Source organism: Crocodylus siamensis, chromosome 2, assembly GCF_052110815.1.
Source record: "Crocodylus siamensis isolate JL-2025a chromosome 2, ASM5211081v1, whole genome shotgun sequence".
In the NCBI taxonomy this organism is placed as follows: domain Eukaryota; kingdom Metazoa; phylum Chordata; order Crocodylia; family Crocodylidae; genus Crocodylus; species Crocodylus siamensis.
Genome location: NC_143396.1, coordinates 52,188,476 through 52,211,105, shown reverse-complemented (window position 1 = coordinate 52,211,105; position 22,630 = coordinate 52,188,476).

Here is a 22,630-nt window from a genome sequence, read left to right as displayed (position 1 = left end):
TGTAGCCACTCATGACTCAGCTGGTCTCCATGAGACAGGGAGGTGATGGGCATGTGGGTCCCATTCAGGGTCCCAATGCACTGGGGGAATTCCAGGGCAGAGTACCCTGACACCACTGCCAGGGGGTTGTTCACACAGAGAAAGGTGTCCCCCAGAACATCCTAGACAGTGCCACACACCTCCAGAACAGCCTCCCTCATGGTGGGCTTGCCCATGCTAAACCTGTGGCTGATGTACCACAGGCTGGTGGGTGTGGTTAGCTTGAGCAGAGAGAGGGAAGGTGGGTGTGCACAGGGAGGGATGGCCCCATGCTAGTGTGTTTCCACTCCAGAAGTGCTCCAGAAGATCCCAGAAGGTAGCCTAGGTCATGCAGAAGGCCTCTAGCCACTGCTCTCTGTCCCAGACATGCTGGACAATTTCCTGCCACCAGTCCTGGGAGGCCAAGGAGGGTGACAGTGGCCCCAATAGTAGCATCCTGGAGCCCATCGTTGCCATCCTTGTTGGACTCTGGCCAGGAGGACAGGGTCAAGGTGGCAGGTGAATGGTGGCAGCCCTGGGAAGGTATGCAGTGGCCTGGAAGGAGGTTGCTGCATGTGGTGGAGCTGAGAGGGGTGAGAAGGCCATGGGCCAGGTGGTAATCAGTGCAATAAGTCAGCAGGGTCAGTACAGTATCCAGCAGGATCACAGGGCATTGGTCGTTGCTGTCAGGAGCAAGGGCTGAAGCAGCCATAGCGTGGAGAGGCAGAGGTGGCAAGAAGAGCACTGCTGTGTGCTGTCCCTGCACTGGGCATGCTGTTTGGCCAGGGAAGTGGCTGTCCAGAAAACAGTGAGCAGAGGTGCCTTTTGAAGAGTATTGCCAGCTGCTGGCAGCTGCAGCTGGAGCCTGGAGCTCCTCCTGGTAGTGGCAGGGGTACACTGCAGGGCCCTGGGAAGTGGAAGCAAATTGGCAGCAAATCTGTTTCTATCTCCCTGCACATGTAGATACTTGCCCAGTACCATTTACTAATGAGTAAACTGCTGCCACAGCAAATGCACACATAAACATGCCCGTTGAAAACAAACCAACATATACTATTCAGAGTTAAGGTTTACTGGTGACTTTAATGTGTGTTTCTTGTTTCTTAGTTTTAATGTAAGGTTCAAAAACAGTTCACACGTTGCTTTTCAATGAGAGATATTGGTCTCTAGAATCCTGATAACATTAACTTTACTCTCTTCCTTCATATGGCAGGCTCCCTGTCCTTACAGGGATAGAAGCTTGAGACTTAGAAAATGTTCACCCACCTCCACTGCTCTACAAGCTGTAATTTATCAAGTGTTCTTGACTTTCTTTCATGCTAATTTAACTCCTGGGGTGGGAATGCAATCTACAGCATACCATAGCTTTTCATATTTCTGAACTCTTCTTTTGGCAGTCCCAATAAGCTTGCCAGTACTACAGCTACTCTCACTGTATCTCATTAAAGTGTACTGATTTGAGCTAATTGTCATGAATGCCTTCTACACTATTTTTCCCTTTCTCTCCTTTTGCCCCTGTATAACTTCAAAAGTTGCAGGGTTTTTGCTGGGGGTGGGGTTTCAAGGCAGGCTGGTCAAGGCTAAAATGAATAGAAGAAAAAAATTAAAACGTGCAAAGCAAAATGGACAGCAAATGGGGCCAATAGAAAGAGCAGCCTGAATCAATATGGGAACTTACTCTATCATGAAGCAAAAATTGACAACCATGGAAACAGTAGCCTGCCAAATCCTACTCCCACAACAAGCCTCACAGGAAAGAACCTTGATGTCATAATTCAAGCAGTGTAGTGGGACTGAAATACCCTGGTTCCACACAGGAGATGCCCAGTGCGCATGCACAGTGCACATGCCCAGTGCGTCCACATCATAAAAAAATATGTGGTCATGAGACATACAAACTACAATTTTCATGAGGTACTGTAACAACTCCTGTGGGCAAGGGTGGATCCAGGCAGGTGCAGTGGTGCAGTTGTACTGCCCCACTTTTGATTTCTGCTTAACCCAAACTTTAAAATCAACTGCCTGACAGGGGAAGTGGCATTTTGTATTTAGGCTTCTCTAAGTGAGTCAAATGACTTCATGACTTGTGATCATCTCCCTGATTCTGGCTAACCTCTCTTTACTCCACAGGCATTAATGACCCTCTGTCCATTTGTATGGTCATGACAGGGCCATCCCTGGGGGGAGGTGAATCTGCGCAACCACCCCAGGCCCCATGCTTTAGAAGGCTCCACAGAGCTGGATGTCCCCATGGAGTTAAGCATCCGCCCCGGAGTGTACTTCCTGGAGCTCCACCCCTCGGAGCTGGGCACCCAACTGCTCGCCACCCCTCCCCACCAATGCCACTACTGCCGATGGCAGCAGCAGCTTCTTTGGGTCCGTGGCATGTGGGATTGGAGTAGGGGCAGGGCCCTGCATGGGCTCATTTTCCCCAGGCCCCACACCTCTCATTATTATGCTTATGCAATGTATTGTCACATTGTTATGCTTATGCATGCCCTCTCAGTGTTGCAGGCCATGGGGTGGGGACACCTAAAGGGTAGATCCTGGGGAAAGGCTCCCAAACACCTGGTCTCTGGATGTGCCCCAGTGGGTGTGCATGCTGCGGGGAGCCTGGAAGATGGGGGGCTTGCCCAGGGATGAGAAGAACTGCTGCTTTCCTGGTGCATCTATATCCCACTCTGGCAGCCACTGGCCAGGGCCAGAAGGGGCCATGCATGGTGCTGGGACTCCTGTGGGAAGCTCCTGCTCCATGGTCATGTGGAGCTGGGGCAAACAATGTGGCTGGGCCAAGGCAGAGGGGCTGGCTGGCAGGAGACCTGGGGCAGGTGTGAGCACAGAGGCTCCTGCCTGGTGGAGGCACCTGGAAATTTGCCCAAGCCCATGGGGGGGGGCGGGGCTTGCTGCTGGGCAGTGGGCATCTACTGGGGGACAGGCAAGGCTGCAGGCAGGGGCAGGGCAGCGGGTGGCATGAAGGTGACCACCAGGGCCAAGATGGTGTCCAGCACCCAGTAGTTTCCTCCATGGCCTCCACTGTCCTGGCCATGAACACAGTTTGCTGCTCCTGGGCCTCAAAGTAGCACTCCTCCAAGGCCAGGATCCTTACCCTGAACACCCAATCAGCCCAGTCCCATGCCTCATTGCAGGCCACATTATCTACCAAGCCCATGAGCCCACCACTGATGTTATCACTAACCAGGGTCCCATCCTGAGTCCTCCTCTGGTGGAGAAGGCACATCAGCAGGTCCCTGGCTGAAGGCAGCAGTGACCGTAAGCTGCCATCCCTCCTGCCAACTGCTGCCTCTCCCCCATGTGCAGCTGCAGGACCTGTACAGCCATAAGAAAGAACCTGTTTGTGAGAGTTTACAACATTTCTGAGATAAGATACTCTGTACCAGGAAGCCATGCATTGCCCAGTCTCAGATCAGGAGTTGTGCCTGTGGAGGCACAGGCTGCTCAGTAAAGTTTTGGACTGTCTCTCAGCTCCTTGCATGCTGTGGTGGGGAAACCTGGAAGCCAGGGGAGCATGGTTGGGCTTGGAAGAGAGTGGGGCAGGTGCAGGGGCTGGGGAAGAAGAAGGGGGCAGGGCAGGGCTAGGAGCTAGGGTCAGGAGGGCCCATCCTTCAGTGTGGGGGCTTACCATGTGGGCAGGGCTGGCATGCCCAGTTGCTTGAGTCAGTTCCTTCTGTGTCCTGGGTTACATGGGCAGGGCCTCTGGCTGCCCATGCAAGGCCTCCTCCAGGGAGGAGCTGGAGCTGCCCACAGCTGGTGGTGACATGTCTGGCTTGGCCTCATGGGCAGTGTTGCAGCCATGGATCTGGCAGGACAGGTACAACACCAGGCTCCCAGAACTGCTGAATGATGCTGGGGGTGGGGACCTGGGTGGGTCAGGCTGCTAGTGACCTGAGAGGCCATTCCCTGGTGGTACATCACCACAGGTGCCAGGCCATACTGGAGACTCAAATAGGCTGCCCATGTGGTCCCAGTGCATGAGGATGGGATCCAGTTGTTGCATAAAAGGCATGGACTTCTGGGTAGTCCCTGACCAGCAGCTCTGGCCAGTGACAGTGGCTCACTGTGATTGCAAGGACTTGACCATTATGCAGCACAGGCATACCAACTGTTTATACCTGCACTGCCACCTACATCCTGAAAGCCCTTCATAAATGTTGGCATTGGTGTTGGAGCTCCCGCCCTGAGCAAACTGGTGGAGCACCTCAGCCTTACCACACAGTGCCCCAAGGTACACAGTCTCATCCAGTGACCAGACAGGGCCATGAAGGGTGGTGTGTGGGGTTGGGGATGGTGCCATCATGGCTCCCATGACAGCTTTCTGGGCCTCCATGCAGCTGTCCCAGTGCTGCCATGCCTGGGAAGCTGCCTTTAGTGCTCAGCGCAGGGGCACAGTGTGGGACTTCAGCCATGTGTCAAGGCAATGCTAGGAAACAGCTGCAGAGTCTGGGCAAGCTGCTGGAGATTGCCTGTGGCCAGGTGCAGTTGGGCCTGCTGGCCACCAAGCTAGCTCCAGCTGGCCCCAGGTGCTGCCTGCCCTGGCAGGTGCCTACAGCACCCTGCAGTGCTGGACAGCCTGGCCCTGGCAGCCACATGGCACTCTGGTGCTAAGGAGCAGCACTGGGGTGCACGTAGGTTGACTCACTTGCCCTGTGGTCTATGAGGGGGGGACACAGTGGCCAGATGTGGCCATAAGCTGCCTTTATGTGCCCCAGGGCTCCAGCAAGGACATAGGCACTTAAGGTCCTGGGGCAGGGATTGGTCTAGAGCCAGGCCAGCCCTGGGGCAGGAGAGGCTCCCAACCCTGGAGTCCTTGGGCTAACATGAGGCCGGCCCTGTAGTGGAAGAACTGACCAAGAGTAGATTTGCTCCCAGTCAGCATTTACATGCACTACTGTTGTTGAAGTAGATTTATCCAGGCCCCTCTAACTTGACTATAAATTTATCCAGGCCTCTATCCAACTATAGATCAATCCAAGCCTCTAACTTAACTAAGGAAAAAGAGTGAAGAAAAAAATGGTCTTGCTTCGTATTTTAAAATGTTTTAAGATAAGAAAAACTTTTCTGCTTATTATGACTCCATGCACAGTTCTTTTGGAACAAATATTCTTCCCTTCCTAAAAACAAAAAAAGGTGATAACGGTTTTCAAAACAAAATGTGCTGCTCAGCAAGCAACTGTTATGATTTACCCTGTCTTCCTTTTCAAGAATGCTTTGTTTAAACAATTTTAGGTATAAAAAGGTGTGTTAACTTGTAGAGGGGAGGAGTTCTGTTAGATCTCCTCCCTACGATCGTATGGTATAGTAACCGATAAACTTAGATTGAGTCTGTGAATTCTAATACCAAACACAACGCAAAGTTTGATTTCTTCCACACTGTGCAGTAACTCCCTGTGAGTAAATTTCCTACTCCCATTTGGAGGTAGCAGATTTACCCACAAGTAAAGCAGTTTTACCCTAAAGTAAAACAGTAAACTGCTCTACTGGGCAATAAGGCATCTCATATACATGTGTCCATTGTCTAGCAAGAGTGTCAAAAACTGTATTCCCTAATGCATTTTTTTAAGTACAAGTAAATAACATAGCCAATAAGGTATGCAAACCTATGCCATTTCTTTCAACCAATCATTTGTTGGACAATAATCATCACGCCTACTATGAAAGTGTGTTACATATGCTTTCTGTATATTTTTCTTTATGAAAAGATAAGTTCATAATTTTACAAAGGTCTGAGCACTGGCATCTGCTATTATATGACCTCAGTGGAGCCTGAATGATATTCAACAGATATTCAATCATGGTAAACAAATTGACAATGCTATATATCTAAAAATAAATGCACACTTTTCTCATTTGGTAACTACATTATGGAGAAATGCATAGAACTTCAGAGAAACTTGCATCACTTCACAGAAAGATACAACTACAGATTATTATCATAGTTGGAAGTGAATGGTATAACCTCTTCCATCTTACATTACTAATGAAATTAAATGTAGCACTCACTTTTAATTGTTTCTACTAGAGATCCACACTGTTATTAACTTGCTCTATTTTTCAAGTGGCAACATGTTGAAAAGTAAATATACTTTCATTTTGTATTACATCTTTCTGTTCCCTGCAGCTGGTTTAGATGAGCATCAGTTTGATGGTTACCAGGGAGACCAGTTTAGGAGAGAGTTTGGGGGAGAAATTCAGCACTGCAGTTTGTGGAAAAATAGATATAGAAATTCAAGTGAAGACTAAAAACATTAAAGGCTTTAAAAATGTTCAAGAGCAAGCTGTCCAGGGTCTGAAGGGCTATAGCAAGTGGTTCAGCCAGAATATGGGAGAAGGGTAATGGGGAGGGGAAGGTGCTTAATCAAGGAATTACCATAATTGCTAAATTTATCATGTCCACCTCCTTAGTTATTTTAAATCAAGTCAGCTGTAGATGACTAACTGTGTCTACAATAGTTCTTAGAGTAGATTTGTACTTGTATAGACTAACTAAATCATGGATGTGTAGCATAATCTTTTGTAAGCCGAGGGCTTGCTTTATCACATGTTGTGAAGGGGCTGCAGGAAGCAGAGCTGCTAAATAGAGATTAGTGATTAGAATAAAGGGTGCAGAAGGGCAGAGGGAAGAATGGGGGCACTGCTGAGAGAAGTAAAGTTCTTTTTACAGAGCAAATGGGTCCCTCGTGGCTTTGGCTTTTTAATTTTTGCCATATGACTCTTTCAATGAAAACTGTAGGACTCAACTTCTCCCCAAGTCCTCTCCTCATCTCTCTGTTCTGCCCAATTAAGTGTGAATGCTTCAGTAGCTATGTTTTAGAGTTAGAATGATTCCCTCAGCAGTCAATGAAGGATGTAAACTGGGGATCTCATGATCCCCAGCTTACATATTCCAAAGTCATGTTTAACTAGTTTGCACTGAAACAGGTCTAGCAGAACTTTAATCCACAGCTCTCCCTGAAATGTATGCCAATCCTTCATTGTGAAAGCACTCTTCATGGATCCATCCACTAATCTTGATAATTCTGTACATATTATTCCTGGTCATGCCCCAGAATATAGGCATGTATCTAGTTTTATGCTTGCACACACTCCTGAAAATTTGATCCACCTTGGAGATTCCACATTCAATCCTTGCTTTCTCTGCAGAGAATACAAATAAGGAGCCAGCTGCACCAATGCTTTTTTGTGATCTGAACGTTTGACCAATCTGGGGAGAGGGGAGGGTAAACGTAACTTCACATAACACAGGGGTCCAAGAACAAAAAAAAATCTATGATTTCAGTCACTTTCAGCTCAAGATAAATTAAGGATGCTAGTCGTATGTCAGGGACGGGAGAAGATGATCAGTCTTCTGAAAAGGGTGGAATTCTCTTGTTCTGGTCACAATTATTCAGCATGTTAGTTTTATTTCATATTTGCCTGACAATTCACTATTTAAATACATATTTTGGAAAGGTATATTGGTAATAGTTATGAATTCATTTTTGATTATTTCATTTGTTTTGCAGTGTAATTTCCAGAAGATTGTGGTCCTATTGGTAAATGACTGACAGGGGCTTAGATTGACAACGCTGCTTACTAGAACAATATTATGAAAAATGAGACAAGACTGGAAATTCAGGTTTAAAAAAACTAATTAACAGAAAAGAAGTTTATTTTTCCACTCACACACTTCTATTGGCTCTGGACTTAGTCCTATTTTGCATAGCTCTGTGTGTTTTCATTGTCTAAGTCCTTATTAGAAAAAAGAAGCAAAACTGTATTACATTAACTAATTTATGATCTATTTTGAAGAGTTGAGAATGAACACGGAATTTAAAATGTATATTATAGTATAGGTTAATACTCTAGAAAAGGCTTCAGTATTTTGCCTTAAGGGAACAAATGTACTCAAACCTTTCCAAGAGTATACATCTGAAACTGCATAGAAATAGAGTGCCATAGTATTTTGTTTCTTAAATTTTCTGTTAGCTTTTAAATCTAGTGTTTTCTATTCAAGGAAAAGTGTACAATATGTTAACAATTAAATGTTTGCTATATTATTGATTGGCATATATGTACGCGTTTATTCTTACTGAACATTTTGAATTAATATAAAAATTGGAATGAAATATAGACATTTCATATTATTCAAATGTGATTAATATTACACATTATATTGTCTAGAATATTAACCTGGCATAAACAAGCAAGGCAATTTCATAACAAATGAATGCACTTGAATTAATATAGGAAAGACAATTGCCATTAAACAGAGCTGTTTTAAAATGGATGTAGATTGGAACTTGGATAATAGGATAAATCATTTCAAAAGTTCTTGCACGTGGTTTGGGAACATGAAAATGATGATCAAGTTAAGGATCAAAAGTGAGATAAAAAGCAGAATGACTATCATGTGAAAATGTTTGTAGGTTAAAAAATGGGAACAATCTCTTTCTCACCACTGTCTCTTATACAAGTGAATAACATCATAGTATCGATCATTGTAATCTCCTACTGTTAATTCACATCTAATCTTACTCTGTAACACAAAAGTCAAACTATTTCCAGAATTAATTTACTTCACACAAGCTATCATTTTCTACACTTTCTCTGGATAGAAAGTGGAATAGGCAAGCCAAGTTCACAGAAGAAGTTCAAATCCTCTGGCTAGTTAGTTGTATCCTGTATTCTTAAATGACCTAAAACGTCATCTGCACATGAATTATGTAAATATTTGTCTATCCAACTTACATGTTTAAAGGTGAAATATGCAGCCAAATGTGAGATTTCATCTGTATGTGCAAATTCAATTTACAGGGTCATGTAGATAATTAATATTTGGTGTGTGGCTCAGTTATGTTTTGGACTACTGAACATAAATGGGTCAGGTTGATATAAAAGAGCCCTGAAAACCTTGTAGTAGCCTCTGAAGAATTCTTTTGGCAGAGGAACTGTGGAAGACAGTCTTAAAAAGAATCCTTTGGAAACAGAGGCAGTGGGCTAATGGGGCTTATCTCCCTCAAACACAGGTCAGCAGGTAGGGCTGCAAGGCAGGCCTGCCGCGGGCTCTAGGCAGCTGCAGCGGCAGTTGAGAGGGGCATGCATGCAGCTAGGATAGTAGCCTGGTGTGGGGATCACTAGCAGAACAGCAGGGCAGGCAAGTACCACTCTATTTTGTGAAGGGGAAAGGGCTCGGGGTGGGGGGAAAGATTGAGGCCCCCATGGTGAAGGAGGGAGTGGGGCAAGGTAAAGGCAGGGGCAGAGGCTGCTCTGCCATGAATGGGGCCTTGGCCGGCTTGGGTCATGGAACAATCAGAGCCTGGGCAGCTTATCCAAGGGCACATGGGGGGGGGGGTTCTAATCCAACCATTCTTAACCTGTGTGCAGGACCTTCACCTAACGCAGGAGGTATACAGTCTCACTAGGAGGAATGTCTTACTGGACTTGGTGTTGACTATGGTGGATGACCTGGTAGGGGAGCTACAGATTCGTGGTCACCTTGGAGACAGTGACCACCGATCAATTGAATTTACCATATGGCATAGGGTGGGTAAGATAACTCATAGGGTGGAAGTGCTTGACTTTAGGAAAGCTAACTTCAGTATACTTAGGAGTCCGGTCAATGATGTACTACAGGATAGGAGTATTGGCGAGATGAGAGTCCAGGAAGGGTGGTCATTCCTAAAGGAAGTGATCTTTTGGGTGCAGAGGAACATGATCTCAGTACGAGGGAAAAGGGGGAAAGGAAACAAAAAACTTCCTTGGCTAGACAGGGAAATCCAGGGGAGCCTAAGGGCAAAACAGAAGGCATATAGGCAGTGGAAGCAGGGGGAAGCTACCAAGGAGCAGTATACCTACTTAGCCCACACTTGCAGGTAAGCAGTTAGAAAGGCCAAGGCAACACATATTAAAGACAACAAAAAGTCTTTTTTCAGGTTGTAGGGAGTAAAAGGAAGATTCAGGGCAGCATAGGACTCCTACTGAACACAAGGAGCTATTAATGATAGATGCGGGGGACAAAGCTGAGCTATTTAATGAGTTTTTTGCCTCAGTGTTCTTGAGCTGGGGTCAAGATAAGTCATAGTTACATAGTTTCTAGGGTCGGAAGGGACCTGAGTAGATCATCTAGTCCGACCCCCTGCCATGGCAGGAAAGAGTACTGGGGTCAAACAACCCCAGCAAGGTGTTCATCTAACCTCCTCTTAAAAACCCCCAGGGTAGAAGCCTGCACCACTTCTCTTGGAAGTTGGTTCCAGGCCCTAGCCGCCCTGACCGTGAAGTAGCGCCTCGTGATATCTATCCTAAATCTACCATCTGCCAGCTTGTGACCATTATTCCTGGTCACTCCTGGCGGTGCTCGGGGGAACAGTGACTCCCCCAATGCCTGCTGATCTCCCCTGACTAGTTTATAACAGGCCACTAGATCCCCCCTCAGTCTTCTCTTTTGGAGGCTGAACAGGTTCAGGTCCTGTAGCCTCTCCTCATAGGGCCTGCCCTGCTGTCTCCTGATCATGAGAGTGGCCCTCCTCTGGACCCTCTCTATGCTGTCCACATCCCTCTTGAAGTGCGGCGCCCAGAAATGGACGCAATACTCCAGCTGCTGCCTGACCAGTGCCGCATCGAGGGGGAGGATCACCTCTTTGGACCTGCTCGAGATGCATCTGTGGATGCATGACAGGGTACGGTTGGCCTTCCTGACTGCCTCCCCACACTGCCGGCCCATGTTCATCTTGGAGTCAATGAATATGGTGAACAGTGCGGGCCTGAGGACCGAGCCCTGTGGAACCCCACTGCCCACGTCCTTCCAGGCTGAGAAGGACCCATCCACTACCACCCTCTGGGTGCGGCCCTCCAGCCAGTTGGTGACCCATTTGACTGTGTGGGTGTTGACACCACAGTCCCCCAGTTTCTTAATGAGAACGGGGTAAGAGACAGTGTCAAAAGCCTTCCGGAAGTCCAGGAAGACTCCTGCTACCCCTACATCTAATGATTTGGTGATCTGATCATAGAAGGCCACCAGGTTGGTCTGACAGGACCTGCCACTGATCAATTCATGTTGGTTGCCCCTAAGCATGCAGTCCCCTGCTGGCCCCTCCTGGATGTGTGCCAGAATAATTTTCTCAAACAGCTTGCCTAGGATCGAGGTAAGACTAACTGGCCTATAGTTTCCCGGGTCCTCTTTCTTCCCGTTTTTGAAGATGGGAACCACGTTGGCCCTCTTCCAGTCCTCCAGCACCACACCAGAGCACCACAAGTGCTCGTAAAGCCATGCCAGAGATCCTGCAATGACCTCGGCCAATTCCTTTAGAACTCTAGGGTGGAGATCGTCCGGACCAGCTGACTTGAATACATCCAGTCCCTCCAGAAGTTCCCTAACTAATTCCTCACTAACCCATGGCCCAGGTGTGCCTCACCCAGGGCCTGACGTGGGCCCAGCATGGAGGTGACTGTTCTGGTCCTTACTTAGGAAGACGGAGGCAAAGAAATCATTAAACATGTTAGCTTTGTCATCTGATGTGATGACCAAATTTCCCAATGCGTCCTGCAGGGGCCCCACATTACCCGGAACCTTCTTTTTACCCCCTATGTATATAAAGAAGGACTACTTATTGTCCTTAATCTCAGGAAGCTAGTCCTAATTCCATCTCTGCCTTGGCCTTCCTGACTGCCCTCCTACATCCCTGAACAACTGCAGTATAGTCATCCCTGGTAATGTCCCCTTTTTTCATTGGGTGTATGCCTCCCTTTTAGCAAGGATACATTATTGGATGCTTTTGGTGAGCCATGGAGGCTTGTGTGCCCTCCTGCTCCCTTTGATCCTTGTTGGGTTTACCTTCCTTTGGGCTTGGAGGATCATCTCCTTAAGGAGCAACCACTCTTCTTGGACACCTGGCTCCCCTCACCTCTGGGACCTCAGCGCTTCTCCAACTATCCTCCTTAGCTCGTTAAAATTTGCCCTCCTGAAATCTAGGGCTGCTGCCTTACTGCAGGCCTTTTCCACCTTGTGCTGCATGGTGAATTCCAGCAGGCGATGATCACTGTCGCACAGGTGGTCGAGCACCCGCAGCCCCCTCACCAGGTCATCACCCGTGGCCAGCACTAGGTCCAACAAGGCGTCTCCCCTGGTGGGACTGTGCACCTCCTGGGTTAGATGGAGGTCCTGCACTCTGTCTAAGAACCTACGTGAACAGTCAGACCTGGCTGACTGCTCTTCCCAGGAGATGTCCCGGAAGTTCAGGTCCCCCATGACTACCACATCCTTAGACTTCACTACCTCTGTGAGCTGACCTAAGAATTCCTGGTCAAGCTCTTCTCCCTGGTTGGGAGGTCTGTAGGAAACCCCCACAGTTAAGTCCCTTTCCTGTTAAGTCTCTTAATGGGTTCTTAGATGGGCATCAGAGGGACACCATCCCACCAACTGTTGACCCTGACTTGGTGCAGAGTTACTTGGATGAACTGGAAGTGTTAAAGTCAGCAGGCCCAGATGAGCTGCATCTGACAGTAGTGAAGTAATTGGTCAGTTTTATAGCAACTCCACTGGCACAGCTGTTTGAGTGCTTGAGGGAATCAGGTCAGGTCACGGCAGACTGGAAAAGGGCTAATGTGGTCCTTATTTTCAAGAAGGGGAGGAAGAAGGATCTGAGTAATTATAGGCTAGTCAATCTCAACTCCATCCTTGGAAAGGTCTTTGAAAAGATTATGAAGGATAATATTTGTGGGAGTCCAGTGGGAAAAATAATGCAGCAGGGCAACCAGCATGGATTTGTAGCAGGTTCATCATGCCTGACCAATCTGGTTTCATTTTATGACAGGATCACAAAACAGATGCAGGAGTAGAGGTGCATGTCATTTTCTTGGATTTTAGCAAGCCTTCAAGATGGTATCCCATCCCATTATAATAAATAAATTAAGATGCTGTGACATAGATGTTTACATGGTCCAGTGGGTGGCAAATTGGCTTAGCAGTCATTCCCAGAGAGTTGTAGTAGATGGGTCAGTATCGACCTGGAAGAATGTAGGTAGTGGGGTCCCGCAGGGTTCGGTCTTTGGACCTGTACTTTTCAGTATCTTCATTGGTGAATGGATGGGGGCATGAAGTGTACTGTGCCCAAGATGGCAGATGATATTAAATTGTGGGGTGAAGTGCACAGTCCAGAGGGTAGGAAACGATTGCAGGCAGACCTGGGCAGGTTAGAAAAGTGGGCAGTACATAATAGGATGAAGTACAACAAAGACAAATGTAGAGTGCTGCACCTAGGCTGCAAAAATATCCAGCACACATACTGGCTGGGAAGTGACCTTCTCAGCAGCACAGAAGCAGAAAGGGATCTTGGAGTCACAGTGGACTCCAAGATGAACATGAGTTGTCAGTGTATTGAAATCATCAGCAAAGCTAACCACACTTTATCATGCATCAGTAGATGCATGATAAATAGAACCAACAAGGTGATATTTCCCCTCTATGCAGCATTGGTCAGACTGCAGTTGGAGTACTGCATCCAGTTTTGAGCGCTGTACTTCAAGAAGGATGTTGATATACTTGAGAGGGTCCAGAGGAGGGCCACTCATATGGTTAGAGGCTTACAGGACAAGCCCTATGAGGATAGACTGAGGGACCTGGACATCTTCAGCCTCCACAAGAGAAGGCTGAGAGGTGATCTTGTGGCCATCTACAAATTCATTAGGGATCATAGATGGTCAGGCATGATGTTCACCAGGGCACCTCTTGAGGTAACAAGGAACAACGGTCACAAACTGAAAGATTTAGGCTAGATATTATGAAAAACTTCTTCATGGTAAGGGTGGTCAAAATTTGGAATGGGCTTCCAATGCTCTTCCCTACTTTGGGGGTCTTTAAGAGAAGGCTGGATAGACATCTGGCTGGGGTCCTGTGACCCCAGAACTTTTTCCTGCCTAGGCAGGGGGTTGGACTCGATGATCTGTTGAGGTCCCTTCTGACCCTAGCATCTATGAATCTAGATTGCATTGGCCATTTTTAGACTGATCTAAACTTCCTGAAGTTATGTACAGTTCACATTTAGATCTACCTAACTAGGGATCTAAATGTAGTGTCTGTAATTGGACAGGTTTTGCATTTATTCTTAAGGTAGGGTTGTGTACTATCTAGGGTTTATTGATCAATGGTGAGTTTGCTTCTGATAAGTTGGATGAGGTTTGGAGGTTGTTTGAAAGCTAGGGCAGAAGGAATATTTTTTCTCTAATCCTTGTCATGTACAGACTGAAATTATTTCATGATACTTCTTAAAGGCTCCAGTGTGGGATGGTATGTGACAATCAGGGGTATTCTCCATTTCATATTTACATATGGGTGCCTGGTGTTTATAAAAATAATAATAAAAAAATCTAATTGATAGAACTTCCTAATATTTTGAGAAATTTTCAGAGAAAAATGACTGGCAGAATCAGAGATGACCCAAGCAGGGTGTGGGATCCAGGGCAAATCAGCCTGTGTGGAGCCCTGCACCCAGATGTGAATACAGGTGTAAGCCAGTCAAAATCTAAATATTTGTTACGTAGTTATAATTTAGCACATGAATAGTGTCACCACAAATACCTTAAAAAAATGACAACTTTAGTTGAACACCAATGTGTTTAAGAAAAGGAGGTGACCATCCCTCATCATTTAATGCAAATGTAAACGGGGGGCACGTGACAGCAATCAACACAAAGAAGAACAAAAGTCATAGAAAATCTGATAAAAGGATCTACAGACATAATGGAAAAATTCCTGGCTGGTAGACTTAAGGACAACAAGGACTTTAAGAATATCTGATTATAATAAATACTAGTAATGGCACACGGCCACTATTAGATGAACATGGTAAAGGAAGATGATGCAAGAAAGGCTGGGATGTTCAATAAATACTTCTTTTTTATATTTAAAAATATATATTTTATATTTAAAAATGGCTGGGGAAATCAGCATCCATTGCAATTATTTTTTAATAAATCTTGTAATACCTTGGTAATTGGTGAAAGCTGGAAGAGTCCTAGAGCAGGTTGAACATTTTCCAGAAGAACAGATTTACATTCAAAACATTTTTTGCAAAAGGTATCTATTATTTAACTTTTTAAAGAGAAAATTATTATAAAACATATTTTGTAAAGCCAAAATGTTTAATTTTGATTTAATTGTTTTGATAATAACATAAATATAATATAATATAACAGTAAAAGTATTTCAGTGTTTATGTTATATTACACATTTTAATAATATAACATAGCATTGTCATAATGTGATAATGTACAAAATGAAGTGAGTTATCTCTATTAAAAATGAATCTTTAAAGATTTTTTCCAAATGACTTTTTTCACTGTTTTGATGTTTCAAAAACACGATATCTCAAATTTTTCATTCTGCAGTAGATTTTAATGTTTTATTCTCATTTGACCCAAAATGTATAAATGTTGGAATTTCTCATAAATTTCCATTTCATAACTAGCTTGACTGCCTGTGTTGTGCCAGTATTAAAAAAGAGCAAATTAAATTATTTAAGTAATTATAAACTGATATTCCAGGCAGCAAAGCCAGTCTGAAAAACTAATACAGAGCTCAACCAAAATTCATAGACAGAAGTATAAGTAATACCAAACATCTTAATGTAATAAATATGATGTCAATTATTTCATAATATTGGTCTACACATGTAAATATTTAGACTTTTTAAGGCATTCAATTTCTTATTAAAAATAGCACTATGCAATATGGCAAATCTCATGTTAAATGGACTACTTTCTGGACTGAGTTCTTAAACAGTAGGGCTAGGGACAGAAATTACACAGAAACTGGTATAAGTGATTGGAAACAAGTTTATATCTGTAACACAAAAGAAGTTCAGTGTACATAAGCCACTTCCAAAATAGCTAAAACTCATTTATAATGAACCTGGGTGGATTATCATACTTAACTGATTTAGGTTAAATTGGTTCATTGACTTTCTGTCCTAGATCCCCTCCAGATTCAAGTTAAGTCACAGTCCCCCAGCATCCCAGGATGCTTTGTACTTCTCCCACAACTCCCACCCTCCCCCACTTCAGGGTGGGCAGACTAGGCTTGGCCTAAGCTACCTGCTCCAGCGAAGCAGGGAGACATGCTCTAGCACCGCCTGCTTCTGGCCTAGGCCACTGCAGGCACGTGGCTGTATTTCTGGAATAAAAAGTAAATGTCTGTTTACTTGCTGATCAGTTCAACCTACACAGCTGAAACTAACCTGCGAAGCTTGAACTGATTCAGCCTACAGCTTTTTGACTGTCTGTACCTAGCCTAGTTGTCAACTATGAATCATCATCCCATCATTATGTGCCTAGTGACGACAGGAGTGGGGCTAAGGGGATTTGAGGACATATAACCATCCCAAAATTCGCCTTAGCTCTCCCATAGTCACCCGTCCCAGCACCACCCCTGTTCAAGCCCCCCATCCCCCCTCTGAGCTGCTGCCACCCACCCCGTGCAGCTGAGCCTGCCCTGTTCCCTCCCACAGTCTGCAGAGCTCCAGCTCTCCCAGCCTAGCCCAGCCCAGTCCAAACTGCAAGACCCATGTCCTGCCTCTGTATAGTGCAGCCCCCAAAATTTTCTGTCTTGTCCACCTCAGACCCCCAACAGGAACAGGCTGGGACCACCCCTGAGTGAGGATCAATGGAGAACGCAAGTAGAATGGGGATCTTTGTCTTGGAAAGCAATGATTTTTTTTTAGGGATTTAGAATTCATAGTGGACAAGGAGATAAACATTGACTTTTAATGCAATGCTGTGGTAAAAAGGGCCAATGTTATCCTTGAAAGTTTATTTTACTTTTGTATACTACATGGATGAGGCAGGTATTAAGCCATAAGGGCATTTCTTCAGTTTATGTATTTGAAAGACTTGAAATGTAAGAGAACAGAAAGAAGAACTACAAAAATAAATTGAGAGCTTGAGGAAATGTTTTAGAGTAAGAGATTTAAGAAGCTCTATCTGTTTATCTTATCAGAATGAAGATCACAGGCAACTAGATCATGTACCTTCAGAGAAACATTAAGAACAAATGGTTTTTAAATCTACTAGTTAAGAGCATAGCAAGAAATGGAAGTTAAAGCCAGACACATTTAAATTAGAAATAGGACATCAAATTTTAGAAGTAATGACAAATAACTACAAACTAACAAATGAAATTGTAGATTTTCATATCTTAGATTTGTCAAAACAAGACTGAAGGACCTTCTAGAAATACCAGTTATTGAAATCAATACAAGAGGCATTGTGTGTAATTCTTTGTCCTCCCTTAAATGGTATTCTAATATACACTATACATGTTAAATAACTATGTATTTAAGAATATACTAAACATGTTAGTAGATTATAAGGCCACAGGGGCAGGTGTGATCACATTGTCCAACCAGCAAAAGACAGAACTAAAACTTCCAGTTTACAATGCTATATCAACCCCAATATTGGGAGGTGGAATTAAAGCATACAAAATATATTGAGAAGAGCTCCCATGCCAGTCTCTGGCAAAGTAGAAAGCTGAATTCAAGTATTAATTCAGTGCTGAATTCCAGATTCATATTTTAACTCTCAGACCAACCATAATTTTACAAGGCAGGCTTATTAACCTTGGGATAGCTTTTACTGTATATTTTCCATAGAAATATGTTCCCCAATAAACTACACAGCAAAGGACCCCTTTGGCATTTTGCACAGCATACATTTTTAATACTTTAACTTGGAAGATTTTATTTGGTGCTAATTAGCATATTTCATTTTACAATCATAAACACTCAGCAGCACTCAGCAGCAAGATGTCAGATCATATAGCGTACGCTTTTTAACTGCTACCATAATTCTTCAATAGCAGTGAAGCCTACTTGGAGCCATCTGCTAACTACATTAGAAACAGAATATATTTTTTTCCTTCTGTTTGAAAAAATACATAGGCACATCTCACTCTCTTATTTATAGAATTTAAACCTGTTTTTTTTTTCTTGGCTATTTTTAAAGTACCTAAAAAAGTACTTTCCTCTGTTATGCAATGGAAAACTTATGACAAAAACAGTTTTATTGTTACTATAGTAACCTACGTTCTTGGTCTACATGTGAGAATAGAAAATGGCAATTTGCCAATCTTTGGGATTCTGCTATGGATTATAATTTTTAGGGATTTATAATTTTCCATTGAGGCCAACATTTTCTAATACAGGATTAACTATAGTTGTGAAAGCTGTCCTCTGGGCTAACACTAGGTACTGAATCTAGGATCTTAAGAGCTCAAAGCAGGAGTCATTGCAGCTTAAACCAAAGAGCCTAACCCAAAGAGCCTCCATAAATTGGGCTGAAATGGGTTTCATAGTCACTTAATTCTAATTAAGTCTTGATATATCACACAATTTAGCCATCTGAAATTTATACTAAATTTAGTGGGAGAAGTGTGTGCTTTGAAACTCTGAACACTGGGGTAATGTTTCCTAAACACAGCAGGTATGCCCTCTTGTGGGGGTCATGAAAAGTTCCTGGAGGGTTGCAAAACTGGGATAGCATGAGCAATCAGCAGCAAGGGAAAGTAGCAGCAGTGCCTATTGGCAAGAATTGTTGGCAGGGGGAATACGCAGGAACTGATGATAATCAATGGTGGGAGGAAGTGGTGTCAGAGGAAGTTGCAGGGTGCAAGAGTGGCTGACTTTACTAGTAATATAACCCAACTAGTTTGGGAAATGCTGTAGTAGGGCACTTGGATTTAATGTCTCAGTATAGATTTGGTAATTGAGGTTCTTGTTACACATTAATTTTAGGCAGCTTCTGGAACTCTTAACACCTGAATTATCCTCATGTTAACACCTTTGTGGCTTAAAGCACTTGTTCTGTGGTTCAAAGTTATGCCACTCTAGGGCAGGATCCTCTCTTGATCTGCATAACCCAGCCATTCCCCAGAAATGTGCCACTCAAATTGAAGGTGTAACTGCAAACTAGCAATAAATGAATCAACATTTGTGTGGTTCACAGTGTAACACAGTATGGATATTCCACATTTACTTAAATAGAAGATGACCTGATTATAAGAAGATCCCTCAATAATTAGATTCTATATATGTAAAATTTATAATTGTCCAAGTATAGACTCTAATTATTGGAGGCTTACATTTAATTTGTCCCACTCCCACTGTTGCAGCAGGGAAAATAAATCTGAGTGTCAAGTAACCCCTTTTCTCTCCTTGCTCTGTGCTTCTCCCCAGCTGCACTTAATGGGCACTACCATATGTCTTAGTCAGATGGACTGTACTAACCTGTCCTTTTAATAACATGCAGTTCTTGTACCTCTTGTAGGCCTTCAAGTGTATCCCAAAATTGTACCCCTCATTCTGCTACTTGTAACTGAGTATTGACTTTCTGTAAACCACCTCTGAACCCAAAAACAGCATCATTGTGTGGGGATTCCAGTATATTCCTGACTCTGGGCTTATTTGGAAAGACCTTGTCCTGGTCAGGTTTTGCCCTCAGGTTGCCGGCATACTTGGCTTAGATGGCGTCCTTCAGGAACCATTCTAGGAGGGTCCTTATGTATGGGGTCATGGTGACTTGTTGGCATTGGGGGCTGGGGGGCAGTGAGAACCCCAGCTCCTGGTGCTCTGCATTTCAGGTCCAGGCACAACCAATGTGCTTCCCGGGGTGATGTGTGGTATTGCAGGCTCAGCTCCACAGTGAGGAAAAGCCAAACTTGCCCTCCAGTGAGCAGCTCAAAAAGGTGGCCAGGTCATGTCTGGTGGGTTGCCTTGCAATGCTCTTGTGGGCTCTCTCCTTCAGGACACTGGTGGTGATGCTGATCACTGTCTTGGCTGGGCAGGTCAGGAGGCAGAAGGCATGTTCACTACATCTATCTTCTGCCAGGGGGCCAGTAGGGATGAATCCAGCTTGTGGGCATCCTGCATGATCCCAAGGATGGTTTCTCTCAGCATCTGCTTTGCCCAGTAGCCTGTCGGCATTCCTAGATGGATGTAGCTCTCACCATCCCTCAGGTGCCTCATCTTCTTGCCGTAGTTGGTATGGCTAGAGTCCAGAATAGGGTTCTTCTTCCTGCAGTCAGCTTACAGGGAGGCACACTTGAAGCAGAGCCCCATCCATTCAGCCACCTTGTACCTGATGTCCAGCATTTTCTGCAACTGCTCAGCATCTTTGGTGAGGATTACCAGGTTGTCCACATAGGCCTGGACACTCAGCCTCCACTTGTAGAGGTCAAGGAGCGACTCCATGGCAAGGTTGATGGGGCTGAGTGGGCAGCCCTGCTTCACTCTGGACTGGATGGGGATGTTGTGTGTCTCACCCTCCAACAATTGGATGGTGGTGATGCAGCCATCATAGACCTCCTGCATGAGGTTGTTGGTGCTGACCAACATCTTAAACTGTAAGAGGGTGTCAAAGATGTGGTAGTGGAGCATGAAGCTTAAGACATTGGAGATGATAAGAACAGATTTACTTTACTGGAGATTGTTAAAGTTTAAGATTACAAAGTTCAAAGCAGAAGGAAATACAAAGGGCCTTCCCCCGAAATCCTCTTTTTGGTTTTGTTAGTCTATTTTGATTCTTTCCACCTAGAAGAGAAATCTGTGCTTTCTCTCACAGTATGTATTCCATTCACTTTGAAGGGAAGTACAGCATATATATTGCATACTATAATATACAATTTATACAGGAACACATACATATATTTATATATTTTATTTATTACATAAATACATACATACAATTATCTACATTTATTGCATAAGTACATATTATATTACAGAAGAATACATAGAATTTCCGTCACACCAAACACATTATGAGACATATTATGAAATGTGCTTGAAAGGCAGTTGTCAGGCTTTTAGGGAGGGATGCAAGAGGGGGTAGAGGGAGAGCTGTAATTTCCACCCCCGCCCCCAACTGAGGCACAGCCTTTTTCCTACAACTAGCAGGCATGAGGCTTCTGGTTCTACTGGAAGCACGTAAAGGAGAGCAGTGCCACTGCCTGAGTCTGTATTCCCTCCAACAGCACCATCCATAATCCTTCCTTACCACTACCACCATGACAACAAGTATCACCAGCATGACAGTTTCCTCCACCCTCATTTCACTTCCCAGCCTGAACCTTCCAGTGCAAAAGGAAGAGCTGGAGAGAGAGCTGAAGCTGGATCTGAGCACCATAGCGAAGGAAATTCTGGGGAAGGAGGGGGAATCATCTCAGTTTGTGCTCCACACCCCTCAAGTTTCCCCTAGAACCAGGTCTTTTGAGCTGGCAAATGATCCCACATATGCTACTTGCCTGCACTGATGAGCCAAAACCAGGCAGGGCAAGGGAATAAAACACATGAGCACCACATGGATGCTGATGCATCTCTGTAGGCACCACGCCCTTTCCCTTGCTCCTCCTCAGTATGGCATCTGTGTGAGGGTGCCCAAAAAGAAGTCTTCCTCTCACTTAAAAGACCCGCCCTCTGAAGCAGAGGCAAGCCACTCTGGAGCAGTGTGGGAAAGGCAGGCACACAGAGGGGCAGCTTCCCAAGGTGAGCAAGGTCACCAAGAGCACTGGGGAGATGCTTGCTGTGGATGGCCAGCCCTTCTCCTTTGCTGAGTGGCCAAGGTTCAGGCAGCTCATGACACTCATGGCCCCATCATATTAAGTGCCCACACACACCACCTTCTGTTGATGAAGTTAGTGAGGTTCAGTTCTTGTTTGAATTTACAAACCATTTTTCACAGATGAGCCTATGAACTGCACCTCATCAACCTCTTAGGTACAGAAACTCATGGACTCCATATAGACATTGGAATTTTGACACACTACAACCTGCCAGACATCTGATTTCCCAGGTACCTCTCCACTTTTACCTGCTACATCCCCTTTTCCCCCTACCCCACCCTGTCTCTCACCCCCTGACACCTCCATTTCCATTTTCACTGACTGGCTTTCTTGCCTGAATTGCATGCCAGCCTCTGTCTTCTTCACTATTCCTTCCATCCAGGAAGGGCACACCAACTGCAGGTACTTCCTCAGCCTGATGAATTGTTTTCAACCCAAAAACTTTCTGAGATACATTTCTCCAACTATTCAGTTGTTCTCCTGAAAGATATCAGATTGATCCAAAGAACCTTGTCTGCCATGTCCTTAAACCAACACTTCTGCAACCTGCACCCCTAGCACCTGTCCCTGGTCACCTGATTGGAAGGAGGCAGGGTTCTGCATATCTAAGCTCCAGTGCTGGGGCTGGCAGGGAGAGTTTCTTGGCAGCTGCTGGAGAAGAAGCTCCTGCAGGTAAGGAAAGAAAGGCTCTGTGACAGGTTGATTGCCTGAGATGCTAGTACTACTGTGCTGCTTACCAGTTGTTATTTAAAATGGTGGACTGAGATGAGACTGTAGGGGAGGAGGAGACCTCACTGGGGCATACTACCATGTCATGTAGAGGCTCCAGTGCCAGTGAGGGCACAGTGACAGAGGCGTAGACAGCCCAGTGACAATAGAGAGTAGAGTAAAACCGAGACCTCATTACAGGGTGATATCGATATACTACCTGTGAGACATGGGGTAGTTGGAGCCATGCATCTAGCCCATAAGGCTTAGAGTGTGCCCTTGAGGCACTTACTTAAAGCA